The 18,646-nt window shown below is 37.5% G+C and overlaps 1 pseudogene; it reads right to left on the bottom strand.

Moving 5' to 3' along the window:
• Positions 1–801: 801 nt before the first annotated feature.
• On the bottom strand, positions 802–12,519 carry LOC133058698 (UDP-glucuronosyltransferase 2C1-like; annotated as a pseudogene).
• Between the last annotated feature and the right edge of the window lie 6,127 nt (positions 12,520–18,646).

Below are 18,646 nucleotides of genomic sequence, written 5' to 3'. Positions count from 1 at the left end.
GATAATGGGTTATAACTAAATGAGGTGAGTTAAGTGACTTTTTTTCATTTTTATTTTTCTATATTTTTGTCATATTACCTAAATTCTTTACAGTGGTAATATCTTTTAAAAAATAAATATTAACAATGAAAAAATATGTCTCTTTAAAAATAGCTTAGTTTCTTTAAATAAATTTCTTTGAGGTTGGAATCTAATATCCAGTAACAGTAGTGAATCTAAATGCTTTCATAGAAGTTGAGACATACAAGACAATTCCCTCTGATTTTAGCTATGTCCTTGAGATTATGTAAAAGTACCAAATTTAATTGAATAAAATGAATTACTCCTTTTCAAATACTGATGCTTCTCAGAAAAGCATACATCCTATACTCACATAAGGTTGTTAATAATTTCATCCAAAGCATTAAGCAGATCAGAACTCATCATTCTATGCAAGTCTAATTCAACAGCTGCGCCTTTGGCTTTTACTCAAGCAACATTATCAAGCTGGTCATCCAACAAGGGAATTCCCACCATAGGGACCCATGGTAAGCAGCTTCATAGATCCCATTGGTTCCACAGGGAGTGATAAAAGCTCTGGTTTGGGGATGGCCTAAAAAGAAAAAAAAATACACACACACACACACACACACATATATATATACAAGTGTTTAAATGGTAATAGTTCCACAAACAGAAAATCATGGCACCCGTATAAATCATTAATTCAATTAGGTAACATCTTCTATGTAACTCTGTGCCATAAGGCCATATATAAATTCCTACAAACTCCAAAGAAGGCAGTAATTGATTGGCTAAGCATCAATTAGTAATTCCAGCAGTTAGGTAATTCCACAAACCTCTGAAAGTTTTGTGTAGAGTTAAATGTGGAGAGTACTTGCCGCTGGACAGGTTGTTGGGGTGAAGATTCTTTAATAAACAGGAATGGAGGAATTTAAGTAAACAAATGCTTGTGTGGGTGGGAAATGGAAGGTGAGATATGCAGGGTTTCAATGAGAGAATGTTGGCATCACAGGCTAGAAAGATCAACTAATGCAAATTCATGAAATATGTGTTTAAGAAAGGATTTTGTATTTGAATTTATAGCAATCTGGTCACTTGGTCATGTCCGACTCTGTGACCCCATGGACTATACAATCCATGAAATTCTCCAGGCCAGAATACTGGAGTGGGTAGCCATGCCCTCCTCCAGGGAATCTTCCCCACCCAGGGATTGAACCCAGTCTCCCACATTGTAAGTGGATCCTTTACCAACTGAGCCATCAGGGAAGCCCATAGGAATCTGGAAGCATTTATAATATGATAGATGATAAAATGGTGTGTCAGATTTTTTTCCAGATATTTACTGTGAGGAGAGTGCAGAGAGGTGGGAGAGAATGCATACAGAGAGTCGGAAGTATTCTGTAGTCTGCAATATTCTGTACAAAAGTTAATGAGAATTTGATGTAAATGTATTTTCCTTTACCCTGATGCTGAAGTGGGAGAGTTTGCATCATAAATGGGAAAATTATAAATTTCATATTTATGTTAAAGCTTGATAAAGATTCTGTCCTTGACTAAGGTCTAGTCAGGCTCTTCAGAACTCTCTTCTCAACCAGGTCCTGATTTGGAAGCTTGGTTGTTAATCCCTGCATTACTCAAATTTAGCAAACATCCTACTGAGTCAGTTTAGCTAGACTCCTCCAACCTTGATATGCGATCACCTTTTTCGCTGTTGATTCGTCCTTCACGATCCTCCATGTGATGCCTGGTCACCCTGCCTGCATTAAGCATGCATCTGATTAAGTTGGTTTTTGCCAGAGTCCCCTTCTCTGTGTCAGTCGTTCAGTCAATCAGTACAACTGTTTGCAACCCCTGGGACTGTAGCCCCATCAGGCTCCTCTGTCCATGGAATTCTTCAGGCAAGAATACGGGAGTGGGTTGCCATTCCCTTCTCCAGGGGATCTTCCCAACCCAAGGATTGAACCCAGTTCTCCTACATTACAGGCAGATTCTTTACCATATGAGCCACCAGGGAAGGGAGTAAACTTTGAGCATACTCCAAGAGATGGTGAAAGACATCATGGTCAAGGAGGCCTGGCATGCTGCAGTCCATGTGGTCACAGAGTCAGACATGACTGAGCAACTGAATAGCCCATGTCTCTGATGTTTCCTCTTAGTAATTTTCTATCCAGTGACTTCCCGCTCTGCACGTTGGCCACTTTTCCTTGTTGTACTCAGTTGAATCCAATCTCTCTGACTTACTGTAATAATAACTACATTTATCATGATGGTCTTGAATAAAGTGAGCCTTACAATCTTTAGCAAGTGTCGTGAATTTTTTTTTTTCTCTAGAAGAAATGTGAAGAAGACAAAAAAAAATTGTTTTTGCTTATTTTGAATACAAATTTGTTGAATTTATTTGTTATCGAGTAAGTGAGAGTTGGACTGTGAAGAAAGCTGAGCGCCGAAAAATTGATGCTTTTGAACTGTGGTGTTGGAGAAGACTCTTGAGAGTCCCTTGGACTGCAAGGAGATCCAACCAGTCCATCCTAAAGGAGATCAGTCCTGGATGTTCATTGGAAGGACTGATGCTGAAGCTGAAACTCCAATACTTTGGCCACCTCATGCGAAGAGTTGACTCATTGGAAAAGACCCTGATGCTGGGAGGGATTGGGGGCAGGAGGAGAAGGGGATGACAGAGGATGAGATGGCTGGATGGCATCACCGACTCGATGGGCATGAGTTTGAGCAATCTCTGGGAGTTCGTGATGGACAGGGAGGCCTGGCGTCCTGCAATTCATGGGGTTGCAAAGAGTCAGACACTACTGAGTGACTGAACTGAACTGAATACAGCAGTAATTGGCAGAGGCAAATTTCTAAGTTAAGCTTGTATTTTGTAGAGCCAATGAGTATATTCAATACACATTATTCCATTCCAACACTCTCTCCACAATGCTCTGAATGAATAGTTTGGTGCTGCATTTTGTGTTTAGCCTTTGGATGCTAATAAGATTATCTTTCATTTTTCAGTTTAGTAACAGTCAGTATAATGGCATACTTTTGAAGTATTTACACTTTTTCTGTTGTCTAAGTTTCAGTTGGGTCTACATTGCTTATACTTTTCTCTTTGCCTGAGCTACCACAAACACAGTTAGAAACAAAGTAGCCATATAACTACTACAGAGCTTATAATTGTACTCATTCATGCTAGCAAGGTTATGCTCAAAGTCCTTCAAGCTAGGCTTCAGCAATAAGTGAACTGAGAACCTCCAGATGTACCAGTTGGCTTTTGAAGAGGCAGAGGAAACAGAGATCAAATTGCCAATGTTCCTTGGATTCTAGAGACAGCCAAGGAGTTCCAGAAAAACTTCTACTCCTGCTTCATTGACTATGCTAAAGCCTTTAACTGTGTGGATGACAGCAAAATGTGGGAAATTCTTAAAGAAATGGAAATAACAGACCACCTTATCCATCTCCTGAGAAACCTGTATGAGGGTCAAGAAGCAACAGTTAGAAACAGTTATGGAACAACTGACTGGTTCCAAATTGGGAAAGGAGCATGACAAGGCTGCTTATTGTCACCTTTCTATTTAATTTCTATACAGAATACATTATGTGAAATGCCAGCCTGAATGAATCACAAACTGGAATCAAGATTGCTGGGAGAACTGCCAACAATCTCAGATACAAAGATGAAGCTCCAATACTTTAGCACCTGATGGGAAGAGCCAACTCACTGGAAAAGACTCTGATGCTGGGAAAGATTGAAAGCTAAAGGAGAAAGGGAAGCAAAGAATGAGTTGGTTAGATAGCATCACTGACTCAAAGGACATGAATCTGAGGAAACTCTGGGTGATAGTGGAGGACAGAGGAGCCTGGCATGCTGCAGTCTATGGGATTGCAAAGAGTCAGACACGACTTAGTGACTGAACAACAATAGCAGCCACTCTAATGGAAGAAAGTGAAGATGAACTAAAGAGCCTCTTGATGAGGGTGACCAAGTAGAGTGAAAAAGGTAGCTTGAAACTCAACATTCAAAGAACTAAGATCATGGCATCCAGTCCCAACACTTCATGGCAAATAAAAGGGGGGGGGGGGGCGGAATAGAAGCAGTGACAGGCTTTATTTTCTTGGGCTCCAAAAATCACTGAGGATGGTGACTGCAGCCAAGAAATTAAAAGATGTGTGCTCACTGGAAGGAAAACTATGATAAACCTAGACAGTGTATTAAAAATCAAAGACATCACTTTGCTGACAAAGGTCTTTCCACTCAAAGCTATGGTTTTTCCATTAGATACATATGGATAAAAGAGTTGGACCATAAAGAAGGATAGTTTAGTCGTTAAGTCATGTCTGATTCTTGCAATCCCATGGACTGTAGCCTGCCTGGCTCCTCTGTCCATGGGATTCTCCAGGCAAGAATACTGGAGTGGGTTGCCATTTCCTTCTCCATGCGACTTCCGGACCCAGGAATCAAACCCGGGTCCTGTATTGATTCCAATACAGGAATCAAACTCCTGTATTGCAGGCAGATTCTTTACCAACTGAGCTATGAGGGAATCTCAAATAAGAATGAGCACTGAGGCATTGATGCTTTTAGACTGTCATGTTGGAGAAGACTTGAGAGTCTCTTGAACTGTAAGGACATCAAACCAGTCAATCCTAGAGGAAATCAATCCTGAAAGTTCATTGGAAGGAGTGATGCTGAAGCTGAAGCTCCAATACTTTGGCCACCTGATGGAAAGAGCTGATTCATTGGAAAAGAGCCCGATGCTTGGAAAGATCAAAGAAGCAGGGGCTGGAAGAGGATGAGTTGGTAAATAGCATTATCAACTCAATGGCCAGCAAACCCTGGGAAATAGTTTGAGGAGCTTGGCATGGTGCATTCCACGGGGTTGCAAAGAGATTGACAGGACTTAGCAACTGAACAACAACAGGTCAACAGAGTAGCAGTGTTGGGACACATTCTGTTGACATCACAAAGGAAAAGAGAACTCTGGAGTATCTGGCGAGCTAAGTCACTTCAGCCGTGTCCAACTTTTTGTGACCCTATGGACTGTAGCCTGCCATGGGATTCTCCAGGCAAGAATACTGGAGTGGGTTGCCATGCCCTCCTCCAGGAGATCTTCCTGACCCAGGGATCGAACCTAAGTCTCCTGTAACTCCTGCATTGTTGGCAAATTCTTTACCACTGAGCCACCGGGGAAGCCCCTGGAATATCTGGACCTAATAATTATGTGTTGGACCTGGAAATGATACATGCCACTTCAGCTCATTTTCATTGGTCAGAGAGTTTTGGACAATTGTACTAAACTCAAGGATTAGGGACATTATTGTTGTCAAATATCTGGCATATTTGTTGAGCATCACTAATGATTACCACAATAATGTACTAAATACTTCTGGTAGCATAACAATCTAAGGTGGATAATTCCCATTAATTTCTGTGCCCACGTTTTCAGTTTGAGTGTCAAATACTATAATAATAAACTGGAAATCATTCCAGGAGGTAAATACTCAGAGAAGTAAAAAGAAGCATGTTTAATTACCTTAGGCAAGGGCTTTGCAGACTTGTTTTACAGTCATCCAACAAATTCAGTGTTAGGTAAGGGTATGGAAATTCAAAATTCTGTTCAAATCAAAACCACATTTCAGCTTTTCTCATAGTCTCACATAATGTGGTAGGTTTTCCTGAACAAAAATAAAAGATGATAGAGGAAAAACAATCTGATGTGTAAGTGGTACATGTATTGCCATCAAATTTTCTGAGTAAAGTCTTTAAAGAACCAATATCAGTTTTATGAAACCCATGAAAACTCAATAGTTCTTCTCCCACCAAGAGTACACAACGCTGAGACTATGAAGAAACAAACAATGAATTAAGCATGGAACAAACCAAAGCCTGCTGCTTTCTCTCTGTTTGAGCTAAACTCGAGCCCCGCTCCATGCTCAGAATCAGCACGTGCTTCTAGCAATGAACGAAACTCAGTCAGTGATCCTCAGCCTACTATTGGAGAGTCTCCTTCTCTTCTGGAATTCCAATTTATCTCCTCCTCATCACTCCAAAAGCCGCTGATAGCTTTAATAATGACTTCTGTAATTGACTCTCTTTTTTTGTTTGTTTTTTTCTTTTCTTTCCTGGTGTTTGGGAGTGTGCTGCCACAGCTAATTACATCCTATCCAGAAAGGAAATCTTACAATAAAAATTTTAAAGTGATTCATTTTATACAAAATGAAAGTTTCTGCTTCCTAAGGCTTTGTCCCCTTTGTGAAAATAGAGCACTGCATCACAATCTGGTGGCTAAATATTTGCTCTTTCGACATATTTGCTGACAAACAGTACAAAAGAGTTCCCTTCTGAACAAAGTGGAAAGCAAGTGAATATTAATAGAATAAGAATTCAAGTAAGTGACTCTGAATTAAATCACTTTCCTTAGTTTGGAGCCTGAGCCTCATTTCTGAGCTCTGTATAACTACTGTGGTGTAAGGAACCTTACTCAGAGTTGTATCCTTTTGAAATATGCATTCTGTGTCATTAAGAGGAGGAAACCGTAGCTCCCTGGTTTCTCACCATAAGGCTTTTTGAATATTTTCCTTGGTGTTCTAAGTGTGCTAAAGTTTTAATTAGAAAATGTGAGGATTTGTATCTGTCAAGAAAATCTATGTACATAAGAGATCACAAGCAAAACTCTGTTAGTGGTTTGATTCTGGTAATGTCAAAATTCAAAATCCAGTTTCAGACTCAGTACATATCGCATTTTAGAGTCTTACTGGTGTCAGCCAAGGGGATAATTTATTCTCTTTGTGAAATGTTTTACTCCCATGTCCTTTTTATGAGGGTTTTATTAGGATATAATTTAAATATCATGCAATTGTTCCTTTTATCTAAATGGCTATATAGTTTTTTTATATTTATAGCACTGTGAAACCATCACCAGTATTACATTTTAGAAAATTTCATTACTCCCCAAAGAAATCCTGTATCCATTGATGGCCATTCCCCATTTCTTCCTCTTACCAGCCCCTGACAACCACTATTCTACATTCTTTCTCTCTTTTCCTATTTCAGAAAAACCCTGTTTCACTTAACATAAATGAAAGCATACACTATGTGATCTTTTGTGGCACTTTCACTTAGCATAACATTTTCAAGGTTCATAGGGTGGCCAGATGTATCAGTATTTCATTACTTTTTGTTCCTGAATACTATTTTTGCAAGGATATTGTGCATTTTTTTTTCATCCGCTCATCAGTTCATAAAGATTTGGGTTGTTTTCTTATTTGGCTACTAAGAATAAGGCAGCTATGAGCATTCATGTATGTGTTTTGTGTGGGAAATGGGTTCATTTTTCTTGGTAATAGACCTAGGAGTAGAATTGTGGGATCATGTCATTGATTTGCTTTATTTCATATCAAGATACTTTTTTTTTTTTAGTTAAATCTCTACTCGTTAGTAATCTACTGTGCTTCAAGCATCTTATTGAAATGAAGACAATATAGCAGGAAAACTAAAAACTATTGATATAATTGATCTGGATAAAGAAATTGTGAGAAAATATTTCAAATTTGGAAGTGCATTTCCCCCATTTCCACTTGTACTTTTCCATCAAAAGTACATACCACTTTTGATACTATGCTGAGGCATTTGTTGAAGAATGAATGATTGAAAGATATTTTACATCTATAGGAAAGTGCACCTATGTTTTATTTTGTATTTATTATTGATTTCATGCAGATTTTTGCGTTTAGATGCTGTGAAGTTAAATGTTAACTTGCATATTTCTGTCTGGTAGAAAAAAATCATCCCTTAAATTATGATTTATTGCTCTAATAGACAATGACTATTTTTGTGTATACCCTAATAATATTATCTTTGCACTCTTTTTTCTCCAAGATGTTTATAGTTCTTCAAAATATTTTTTGAACCAGATGTCATCTTACTTGTTTCTTCCTCAATTATTAGAACATATTGGTACATATCTTAATAATTATATAAATTATAATTTATATCCTTAAATTTGAAAGATATGTTTGGAATACATTATATAATGAAGATTCTAAACTGATCCTGAATGACAATCTATATCTAAAAGCATTTTTTTAATTTATGAGAGTAAAATGAATGTTTTTCTTATATTTTACAAGACTTTATTCTTCTTTCTCACATTACCGATATATTCCTCAGAGAATGTAGGGGAGAATAGAGAGAAAGAGCTAGGAGAGAATCAGAATCTTATCTCATCATTAATGCTTCACTATAAAAGAGGTTCCAAAACTGAGTACCAATCTGCTGGAACCAGAAGTAAACAACTTAGATCCAGCTATAGATCAGTCACTGGTTGGTCCATGACTCAGAAAATGTCACCAGGATGAGATTTTAAGTTATCTGTTTTCAGTTTTGCCACTTGTTTCTTGGACTCTAAACATGAGTGAGGAATGTATGCAGCAGTTTTCCCCCACATTTTTTAGGGTAAACACTAGAGAAACAGCACCTGCTTCTGTCACAAAATATCAGGAAAATGTCTCAATGCAAAAAGTCAACCTTGATTAGGTCATGTGCCTTTTGAACTTATTTCATACTTCATTAAAAGCTTTCATGTTGTTTGTGAGTCATTGAAGAAATAATTCCTTACAGGAAACTTAGAACAAATACTCAAAAATTGGAAAAGGGAAATGGCTATAAGACAAGACATTGCAACTATCAAGGAAAATTTTGATTTTTGAGAAATGAGATTTTTTTTTTAGTAATGATATGTTATTAAAGACACTTTTGTCAAAAATAGAAATAAATAAAACAATGCTGAAATTCATATGAAATTGAAAAAGACCCCAATAGACAAAGCAATCCTGAGAAAAAAGAGTAACCCACAGGCATCACACTTTCTGATTTCAAGTAATAGTATAAAACTATACTAATCAAGGTCATATGGTACAGGTATAAAAACAGACACATGAACCAACAGAACACAATCAGAATCCCAGAAATAAACTTATGTATATATAGTCAACTAATATTTCACAATGGAGCCAAAAATACTCAATGGAAAAAGATAGTCTTTTAAATAATTCTTCCTGGAGAAATGAATATTCTCATGCAAAAGAATAAAAATAGACCCCAATCTTATTCCACTACAAAAATTAACTGGGAATGGATCAAAAACTTTGATGTATGATCTGAAACCATAAATTTCCTAGAAGAAAACATGGTTGAAATTTTCTTAATATGGATCCTGGGAATGATTTTTTTTTAATTAACACCATAAGCATAAGCAATAAAATTAAGAATAAACAAGTGGGACTAATTCAAACAAAAAAAGACTATGCATAGAAAAATAAATGATCAGGAAAATGAGAAGGCAGCTCATAGATGAGAGATAGTACTTGTAAACCATATATCTGATTCAAGGTTATGATCCAAAATGTCTAAGGAACTCAAATGCAATTCAGTACAAAAAATCAATTTTATAAAATTAGCAAAGGATCTGAATATGAAATTTCTTTCCAAAGGAGATATTCAAATGGCTAACAAGTACATAAAAAGATGCTCACCATTGTTAATCAGGGAAATGCAAATTAAAACCACAGGCTACAGTCCAAGGGGTCACAAAAGAGTTGGACACAACTTAGTGGCTAAACAACAATCCTCACTTCCATATTCTTGCCTGGAGAACCACATGGGCAGAGGAACCTGGCAGGCTACAGTCCATGGGTCATACAGAGTTGGACATGACTGAAATGGCTTAGGATACGAACAGCGACATTGTGAAATGAACACCACAGGAACTCTAGTTAACACTCATCATTGCACAAAGTTACAATCAACACATTTTTGCCAATGAAAAGTAAGTTTACTCCTGTAGCATAAAAATCTCGGAAAACATTTTCTGCATCCTGCTGGTTGTGGAAGCATTTTCCCCGCAAAAAGTTGTGGAGATGCTTGAAGAAGTGGTAGTCAGTTGGCAAGAGGTCAGATGAATATGGAAAATGAGGCAAAACCTTGTAGCCCAATTGGTTCGACTTTTAAAGCATTGGTTGTGCAACATGTGGTTAGGCATTGTTGTGAAGAAAAATTGGGCTCTTTCTGTTGACCAATGCTGGCTACAAGTGTTGCAGTTTTCAGTGCATCTCATTGATTTTCTGAGCATACTTCTCAGATATAATGGTTTCACCAGGATTCAGAAAGCTGTAGTGGATCAGATGGGCAGCAGACCACCAAGCAGTGACCAGGACTCATTTTTGATGCAAGTTTAACTTCATGGCAAAAAAGATAGGGAAACAGTGGAAACAGTGGCTGAGTTTATTTTTCTGGGCTCCAAAATCACTGTAGATGGTGATTGCAGCCATGAAATTAAAAGACACTTACTCCTTGGAAGGAAAGTTATGACCAACCTAGACAGCATATTACAAAGCAAGAATACTGGAGTGGGTTGTCATTTCCTTCTCCAGGGGACTTTCCCAACCCAGGGACTGAACACATGTCTTTTGCATTGCAAGCTAATTCTTTATCACTGAGCCACCTGGGAAGCCTTCATTTCACAATAGCACACATATAAAATCATTATGTCATATATCTGTGATAAAGGAAAATGATTTTAAGGCAGGACAAGAAAAATTTAATACAAAATTTCCTCTGTCATTTGTGATAATACTCCATCCCCTCCTTCAGTTTATCTCCATTATACATTAACTAGATCCCCTTAGAAGATACAGAAATGCTTACGCATCAAAAAACAAAACAAAACAAAACAAAACAAAAAAGTTCCTCCTGCTGCTAGAAAGGTAATGCCTCAGGAGCTAATACTCCTTCCTTAATCCTGCAAAGGGTCACAATGATGCACCGTTGCCTTGTTGGCCTATGTAAACTGTCAATGTTACTCTGATGTATAACCCTATGATATATAACCTTTATATCAAAAACCTATACAACTGTGTTTTTTACTTCTCATGGGCAGAAATTTCCTCAGTGCTTTCTGAAAGACTATCTTCTGGGTTAAAATCCTAAATTTGACTTGACTAAGATTTTCAATCTATTTTGTATACTGGCTATTGATTAATTTTTCACTGACACCTGAAACTAATGCAGTTTTATGTTAAATATATATTTAAAACATCAAACTGAATATAAGCAGGGAACCGCTTCCTTAAAGATATTTTAGATATTTAATCATCCCTAACACAGAAATGGTAACCTACTCCAGTGTTCTTGCCTGGAGAATCCCATGGGCAGAGGAGCCTGGTGAGCTACAGTCCATGGGTTCGCAGAGTCAGACATAACTGAGCAACTAAGCAGGAGCAGGAGAAATAAGGAAAAAATGCAATTAGATTAAAAGTTTATAAACATAGTCCTTTACAGGAAAATCAGAATTTTATTTTCCCTTTTCTAAGACAAGAACAGATGAAAACAAGATATATTTATTTTTTAGTTTCATGCTTACCACACATCAAGCCCTACAACCAGCCAACCAAGTCTAGATAAGATGCAAAAAAAAGCCTGAGAAATGGATTAATCAGAAAGAAAGCAGGCTGTAACAAAGGAGATGTAAATAAGAAAGAAGTAAACCAAGGTTATAGAAAATAAGCACACTGTAAGGTTTGGGTTTTTCCAGATTTTTTTTTTTAAATTTAGCAGCATCAAGCAGGTTTTACTCATACATAGAATATTCCTTCTCTGATATGTGTTCAGTACTCAATCATATAAAATAAACACAAAAAGAAAACGGAAAACATTGTATTTTCTTCACTCAAAACAACTTAGCAACAGGACCATGTGAGATTTTACTTAAAAAACTTTTCTATATTTTCATACAATCAGATAAATATTTACACTATACATATGAAATAAGAATTATCCTTAAATGTAAATTTCTCTTGCCCAAAACCTTGCTGTAATACTCATCCCATTGTGGAAATACATAATATGAATAAATCATCTCACTCATTGTATACAACAACCAATTCACCAGTCTCTGGATGAAAGTTATGTTATCTTTCAGTCTTGATGCACTGACAGGAACATAAGAAAATGGCATAGGAAGTCCAGCACACAATTGCTCAATGACATTCCCAAAGGAAACCCAAAAAGATTTGTATAAAGGGAATGTTGAGGAGCTCAGCCACCAACTCCCCACAAAAATTTAAAGGGTCAGCAATACAGACATCAAACTTAGCTGCCTGTAACCTGCTAGGTAACTCCTTATTTGTGATAGCACTGTCACATACTCTTTTGGCTTTTGCTAAAAAACTATTCATCAGTTTTTTCAGGTTTGCTTGCATTTTTTTCAAGTCCCACAATGAGAGTTTGGGCAGTTCAAAAGAAACTGTATAGAGATCAGTATTGAGCTCTTCCATGAGAGCTTGTTTAGTTACTGGCTGTTGGATAATCTCAACATTAAAAGGAATCTTGGCATAATCCATCAGAAGGCTTGGTGAAGGTATAAGAAAGGTTATCTCGTGTCCACGAAGGTGGAGTTCTTCCAGAATAACTTTTAAATTAATCCAATCAACTAAACTCCTCAGGCCTTCCAGAACTTTCCCCATCCTTCCAGGGTCAAAGTGAAAAGTGAAAGTCACTCAGTCATGTCTGACTCTTTGTGACCCCATGGAATATACAGTCCATGGAATTCTTCAGGCCAGAATACTAGAGTGTGTAGCCTTTCCCTTCTCCAGGGGATCTTCCCAACCCAGGGGTCAAACCCAGGTCTCCTGTATTGCAGGCAGATTCTTTATGAGCTGAGCCACAAGGGAAGCCCAAGAATACTGGAGTGCATAGCCTTTCCCTGTTCCAGCAGATCTTCCTAACCCAGCAACTGAACTGGGGTCTCCTGCATTGCAGGCAGATTCTTTACCAACTGAGCCAGGAGAGAAGCCTTCCAGGGTCAAAGAGACATAGAATCAGCATGAAAAGGACACAGAAGTCTTTCACAGTCTTCATGAATAACTCTTGCTCAAACTAAGTTTGGGCTTAAGCCAAATGTGTGAAACTCACAATTCAAAGATCTCTTCCTTAACCCTCCCAATGTTTATAGTAGGTTGGGCTGAACTTTGAATTGTGTACTTTGCAATAAAGACTAAAATGAAATGCAGCTGTTATTGATTGGAAAAATGTTGATTGAAGTCAATAAAAAATAAACTAAGAGAAAAAAACTCAGAAGAAGAGTTTATGTTTCTTTCAGAGAGTATCCGAAGAAAGGACTTAAAGTTAAACATAAACCCATAAAAACTTTTAAATAATGTTAAGAAAATTCATCATCAGGTATGCATATTTAATTAAGACTGGATGTTTGGAGGGGCTTGGGGTGGGCAAGAATAACAGAGTGGGTTGCCATTCCCTTCTCCAGGAAATCTTCCTGAGCTAGGGATCGAACTCAGATCTCCTGCACCGTAAGTGGAGAGCTTTACCACCTGGGCTACCAGGGAAGTCTCAAGACTGGATGTTTGGGATCTTTTTCTCTGGCTTTATTTAAATGTTCATTTGATCAGAATTGCATAAATCTCTCTAGTATTTATCTTAGTGATAATTATGCTAAATATTCCACATAGAAAAGAGAACATCACTTACTGCCATAAGGAAAGAATATGCCCACTTTAAGAAGTGTTAAGGCAGAGACACTTTCAAATAAATATTTTGATGTTAAACAAAGTGCTCTTTTCACTAAATCACATCTATCTTTATGAAAAAGAGATAAATATATCTTTTTACTCTAGCTGTAGACATGAATTAAAGTTTAGATTCTGTGTCTGATTCACATTATGTTGTGCAGAGATAGCTCATGGTGGAAAAGGTATGTCATAAAGATATCTTGACAATTTTATCCTTCATACCAGGGTATCTGCTTCTATTTCCTTTACTTTCTGTTTGAAGATATTTCTTATAATGCAGAATTTTTTTTTTTTTTTTTGGCTTGGATCTTTACACGTGGGAGCCATGATCTGGTGTAGAAATGGATTCAGTGATATTTAGGGCAATAACTTCATCTATAACTTTTTTGCTTAAAAAGTTAACTTTCTTCAAGTGAATAATCAATAAGAGTATGCGATGATAATAGTATCATCTTAAGAATACTTGGCTAATAATGAAAATATAATTCAGTAATTATCCAAAGATAAAACTATGAAAAAACTGTGAAGAAATAAAAACACCTTATTTCATACGAAGGAAACCCTATAGGGATATTCAGGCTTCCCAGGTGGCACTAATGGCAAAGAACCCTCCTGTCAGTGTAGGAGACTTAAGACATGGGTTTGATCCCTAGGTCAGAAAGATCCCCTGAGGGAAGGCATGACAACCCATTCCAGTATACTTTCCTGGAGAATCACATGGACAGAGGAGTCTAGAGGGCTATGGTCCACAGGGTCATACAGATTTGGACATGACTGAAGTTATATAGCATGCATACACAGGGATATTACTGACTTTTTTAGAAGAAACTCCAGGCCACTTCAAAGTTCTGAAAGAAGAAACATTATAACCCCAATAATTTTATGTGAAAATGATGTCCTTCAGAAATAAAGGAGAGATCAAGATTTTATCAAACAAAATTTGAGTACAAAATTACAAACCAGGATCTTTGATGAATGTAGATGTAAAATTAGCAAATCAAATTCAACAGCACAAAAGTTGGATCATGCTCCATGATCAAATAGAATTTATCTATGGGTTTCAAGGATGGGTCAACATACATAAATCAATAATGTGGTACTTGTCATTAAGAGAATGAAAAGCAAAATTAATATGCTCATCTTAATATATGTGAACAAATTTGGAAAACATAACAACTCCTCATGACAAAAATGTTTAACAAACTGGATATAAAAACAACATGATCAACATAATAAAGTCCATCTATGACCAGCCGGGGCTTCCCTTACAGCTCAGTGGTAAAGACTCCATCTGCAATGCAGGAAGCACAAGAGATGCAGTTTTGATCCCTGGGTTTTGGGAAAGATCCCCTGGAGGAGGACATAGCAACACACTCCGGTATCCTTCCTGAAAAATCCCACGGAGAGTGGTACCTGGGGAGCTATAGTCCATGGGATTGCAAAGAGTCATACACAACTGAAGTGACTTAGCATGACAAGCCTACAGCTAGCATCATACAAAATGATGAAAGGCTGGAAGTTTTTCCTCTGAAATTCCATCAGGAATAATGCATATGCCCTACTCAATAAAATAATAGATGTCCTAGCCAGAACAATCAGGCAAGAGAAAGAAATAAAAGATATCCAAATGGAAAGGAAGAAGTAAAATGTTCTTCCCTTATGGATGATACGATCTTATATATAAGAAATTCAAAGACTCCACCAAAAAACTGTTAGAAACAATTAATGGATTCAGAGTATTGTTAGGATAAAAATCACTATACAAAAATAAGTTGCATTTCTATACACCAGCAACAAAACATTTTTAAAATGATGAAAGAAAACAACCTTATTCAAAATAAAAGCAATAAAGTACTTAGAAATAAATTTACCAAGGTAGTGAAAGTTCTGAACATTATAGACTTTTTGAAATAAATAGAAGAAAACATAAAAAGTTACAATGATATATACATATATATATATATATATATATATATATATATATATACACACATGGATGAGTAGAATTAATATTGTCAAAATGTCCATGCTAAGCAAAGGTGATTTTTTTTCAATGCAATTAATATACTAATTACAAAGCATGTTTAAACATATAGGAAAAAATATAAATATTTGTATAGGCCACAGAACACCCTGAATTGTTGAAACAATTCTGAGAAAGAAGAACAAAGCTGGAGGCATTATAAGGTAAGTAAGGTAAAGTCACTCAGTCGTGTCCGACTCTTTGCGACCCCATGGACTGTAGCCTACCAGGCCCCTGTGTCCATGGGATTTTCCAGGCAAGAGTACTGGAGTGAGTTGCCATTTCCTTCTCCAGGGGATCTTCCTGACCCAGGGATCGAACCCGGGTCTTCAGCACTGCAGACAGACACTTTACTGTCTGAGCCAACAGGAAGCCCATTATACTTCTTGTTCAAATTATGTCACAATGCAATAATAATCAGAACAGTATGACACTGGCATAAAATATGCACATAGGCCAGTGGAACAGAATTGAGAGTTTAAAAAAGTGTCAAATATAACATCAGCTAATATTTGATATGGGATCCAATAACACTAAAAGGGAAATGGATAATATACTCAATAAATGGGATTAGAAAACCAGTGTGGCTCATACCACTTTTATATATCCTGGTCTTATGAATTGCTAAAATTGCTAAAATGTCAGGTTAATGGTATGTAACCATTTTGCTGAGTTCATGCAGATAATAAAATCATTCCCAGTATACATGACTATTCCTGTCAGGGTAAATAGCCACTGTGAAAGAGATCCAAGTTAGAAAGTAGGTGCCTAGTATCCAGTTGGTCTACTCAAACTATGATGCCATATCAGGAATTCAGTGTTTAATTAGATCTCTAGCAGACGTGATCCCCCTGACACTCAGTTAGGGCATAGTCACATGAGTTTGGTAAATAGGAGTCCAAATATTGGGGCTCATGTATAGCTTCACTTGCCATCACAACAGCCATTTTGTTAATTTGTTCTAGGGACTGGCCCTGGGGTAGATCATGATAGAAGCTGTCTGATGTGACCCGGCTGGGTAATTTGGCGTACGTTTGTGCTTAATGCCTATTCTATGATGAATGGTCTATGGTGAGAAATAACATAGTGTCTCAGAGCCAAGGAACAACATGCACTGTCAGTGGTCAACAGACAGGAATGAATGGATTCTTTCGAAAAATCAAAAAATAACGAACCATGGCAATACTTTGATTTGAGATTTCTGTCTTCCAAAACTGTGAAGAAGAAATTTCTGTTAAAGTATACTTTACCATCTGAGCCCTGGCTTCCCTGGTGCCTCAGACCCTAAAGAATCTGCCTGCAGTGCAGGAGATGCAGGTTCCATCCCTGGGTCTGAAAGATTTCCCTGGAGAAGGGAATGGCAACCCACTCCAGTATTTTTGCCAGGAGAATTCCATGGGCAGAGGAGCCTGGTGGGCTACAGCCCACGGGGTCGCAAAGAGTCAGACACGAAAGAACAACAAATACTGAAGTAAGCTACGAAGTTTGTGGCGAGTGGTTATAGCAGCCCTAGAAACCCGATACAGAGTACTTCTGCTTGTTTTCTACTCTTTTTCCACAGGCCAGGAATACAATTTGGGTTTGTGCCAATAACAAAGTGTATCTATTCAATTACCCATTTGGTAATTGAGAAAATCCTTGGTTGTGACTGTGATAATACTGTCCTCCTGAGAAATAATTGAGGGGATCGTTAGGGATCATTAGCATGTACACCTACTAGGATGTTACCATCTGAGCCACCATGGAAGCCGTTGGTGACTCAGATGGTAACATCATAGCGTACATGCTAAAGAACCTGTCTAGTAAATAGGAGATCCAGGGTTTGGATCCCAGTAGTGCCTGACAGTTGACTACAGTATATTATTGTGAATTCCCTGGTGGTTCAGAGGGCAAAGAATCTGTCAGCCATGCAGGAGACTCAGGTTTGATCTCTCTGTTGGGAAGATCCCCTGGAGAAGGGAATGGCTACCCACTCCAGTATTCTTGCCTGGAGGATCCCATGAACAGAGGAGCTTGGTGGGCTAGAGTCCATGGGGTCACAAAGAGTTGGATATGACTGAGTGATTAACACTTTCACTTCACTTTCACGGGATGTTACACCATTCTTCCTCCAAAGGACCCAGTCTCTTCATTAGTCAGTGGATCAGATCTGAAAATTCTCAGGCCTAAAAATTTGTCAAATGATTATGATTTTAGGGTAGCAATGGTCCTCATCATTCTGATATTTATCTTTGAACTCTTCCAGTAGTATATGCATAATATATGAATTATAAATTAAACATATTTTATATTTTGTGAAGAGTGGTGAGGAAACAGAAATACAAGAGTTTCTTAATGGATGTTTTTCAACCATTATTGAGAGTTTCTACAAGCAACCTAGAAGTCTTTGAGATTTTGGACCGTGCTCTAATTTGACATTGATCATGTTAATATTTCTTAGGCTTGTTTATTTAAAGTGTTACATATGCATCAGTTTTCTTAAATCATAATATCTCTGTTATATATTGCTGTATAATCAACCAATCCTAAACTTACAGTTAAAATAGCACCATAGTATTTGTTCATGGCCCTCTGTATCAGCAGTTAGGGCTGGGCTCATGGAAATGCCATTTTTATTAATTTCCTGAGCTTATTCTTTACTATACAGTTAGCCATCAGCTTAGCTGGGGGAGAATGATCCAAGAAGACATCATTCTCTTGGCTGTGGTTTGGCAGGTTAGCAATAATCCTTGATTCTCACCTTCCTGTGGCCTCTATGCAGACAGCCTTGGACTTTTCCCATGATAACAGAATCCTAGACCAGCTTGCATAAAAGTTCTAAGACTGGGTTTGGAAGTCATGCAATGTCACTTCTGCTTCTGCTGTTGAGTTTTAGAACAATTCATTCAGTTCAGTTCAGTTCAGTTCAGTCATTAGTCAATGCCAAATTCCAAAGGTGGAGAAGCAGTCTCCACCTCTTCATGGGAGGAGATACAAAGCAAATATAGCCATTTATCATGTACTATGGTCAGAAGCTCATGAAATAGAAAAATCAACAAAGCA

This window comes from Dama dama, chromosome 6 (genome assembly GCF_033118175.1).
Source record: "Dama dama isolate Ldn47 chromosome 6, ASM3311817v1, whole genome shotgun sequence".
NCBI classification, from domain to species: domain Eukaryota; kingdom Metazoa; phylum Chordata; class Mammalia; order Artiodactyla; family Cervidae; genus Dama; species Dama dama.
Note: the sequence above shows the minus strand (reverse complement) of the source record. Positions and strands in the feature narration are given on the sequence as shown.